Below are 2,500 nucleotides of genomic sequence, written 5' to 3'. Positions count from 1 at the left end.
TCTCTCTCTCTCTCTCTCTCTCTCTCTCTCTCTCTCTCTCTCTCTCTCTCACACACACACACACACACACACTCTCTCTCTCTCACACTCTCTCTCTCTCTCTCTCTCACACACACACACACACACACACACACACACACACACACACACACACACACACACACACACACACACACACACACACACACACACACACACACACACACACACACACACACACACACACACTCTCTCTCTCTCTCTCTCTCTCTCTCTCTCTCTCTCTCTCTCTCTCTCTCTCTCTCTCTTTCACACAGGTAGGTCGAGGTCTGGTGTGTCTCTGTAGATAGATAAATAGATAGGTAAATAGATAGATAATTAAGTGGATACAGCTTCTACAGCAACAGAAAAAGGTACATAGTAATATTCCATAAACTGTTTGTATTCTACTTGAAATCTATAAACGCTCGTATGATCATTGCAACCGTAATATTATAGTGCAAAACACGAAATACTTGAGAGAACACATTCAAAACTCAACGCAAGAAAAAGTAACTCAACAGGAAATACACCATTGAAACTGAGTCCAACACCAGTAGCATTATCACGCCAGGTAAAGCACAAATACGCAACATAGAATACGTGCACTGGCCTTTAAAGTACAATTCAAAACACGGCACAAACCAATCCCTGGATGCTGGGCTGAAGTACAACTGTAAAGTCAGTGCATGCTCGTGCTATCAATTCTTCATTCATATCTTTATAAAATGTTGTAGATTATTTTACCATGCACGTGTCTATGGTCCACTAAGTGCACCTCGGGCTTCACAAGGCCACTCCGGAACAGTCGCGCCTCAAGTAGTAAGCTCCCTCTACAGAGCCGGTTCCAGCGACCTATCTAACATACTAAGCTGTGAACATTTGCCACAAAACGAAAGGATGCTATCCCGTGGGTGTCGTTTATCATGTGTCCAGTACTGTACTCTGCGTGGAGGATGCAGTTTGGGTTTTTAATCTACGTAGAGTATGTTTTGCATCTGGAAGAGTCGCTGTTCATATCAGATATGATATTTTGCTTGTCGACCTGCGCTTCTCTCACGTGACATGTTGCTGATGATTCTGAAGTTTACTGTGTTGTCGTCAATAGCTTCTTTGTGGCAAATGCAAGATGGTCATCGTTCGTACTTTTCGTAGTTATCTTTCTGCCACATCTTACTAAAAAATGTTGCTTATTCTTTATAATCTGGGATAAGAGCGTTGTAACATTTACATCATTACATGTGGACCTTCTGACCCTCGTCAGCTCCTTGGGGCACCAGTGAAGCGGATAACAGTGCGGTTAACTACACTTACTTTAATACCTTACTCACTTGAAGGTTTCTTCAACATGATCTAAACACCCTCATTTTACTTGTGCGCGTGCCTGTTCCCTGTGTATTGTTGGAACCAAGGCCCGTGGAGACATCTGTCGCCCGGCGGAAGCCTCCTGCTCGGCGCAGTGACGCATCTTAGTCACAGCTAGCCCTCTTTCTCTCGTCTCGCTCTGTCTCGTCATGATTTCCAACTAACTAACCGGGAGCATGCGTCAGGGGGCGCTTTGCGTCACACAATCGCCGAATGTACTTCCGACGGAACCCTAAGCAAGCCTCCACGCCCTTCCCACTCTCCAAACCTTTCTAAGGATCGATCAGTTTGCCCCAGCCATGAGTGTCGTGGGCGCCCCCTTGGTCCCCACTCAAAGATTTTCTCAAACAGGAACAATCCTATAAGCAGGATCAACTTCCGGGAAGCATGCCACGTCCTCATATAGCCGGAGTCGGCGTCCACGGACAAGCTAGTAATGGGTCTCGATTCAGTTTCGTCAAGTAATTGATCGAACGAAGTCATTCCAGCAATACTTCATGATCCTGCGAAGGCATGGTACCAGACTCATCGCCACGCCTCTCCGAGTCACTGTTCAGTGTCTTTGTCTCACAGCCATGCGTAGAATGGGGGGCATAAGTGACTTAGAGTTGCCTGTCCTAAATTGTCATATTAATGCCCTCGCAGCCATCAGTTATATTTGTATAACCTTTTGAAACATCTGACCTTGTAATTAAATATATTAATATTTCTCAAACATGATTCTGTTTACTTAGCTTTATTCATACAATAGTAGGAGCACTTTGCGGCTTGGTCAGTGTAGGTACTTAGTATTGTAAATGTACAAGAGAAAATATGCATCAAAGACAAACACAGAACACCCCAGATAGTGCAGAATATAACTTTGTGCTTGAACTTCATAATTTTGCTCACATTTTTTTATCGCGTCTACAAACTTTATCTGTTTGTTTTGTGTTCATTATAAGCACATGGTTTTCCTTTCTAGATCTAAAGAACAAAGACATTCTGGCGTAAAAAGGATATGACATCAGTCGTCTGATAAGCTTTGTTTTATTAGACACTTCTTTTCAGGCATCCTTTCCTGTCCCCTTGCATACACTCTAAAACGTTTTTCATTGTTATTAAAGGCAATAAAATT

The sequence above is a fragment of the Eriocheir sinensis genome, unplaced genomic scaffold, assembly GCF_024679095.1.
Source record: "Eriocheir sinensis breed Jianghai 21 unplaced genomic scaffold, ASM2467909v1 Scaffold1031, whole genome shotgun sequence".
NCBI classification, from domain to species: Eukaryota; Metazoa; Arthropoda; class Malacostraca; order Decapoda; family Varunidae; genus Eriocheir; species Eriocheir sinensis.
Note: the sequence above shows the minus strand (reverse complement) of the source record.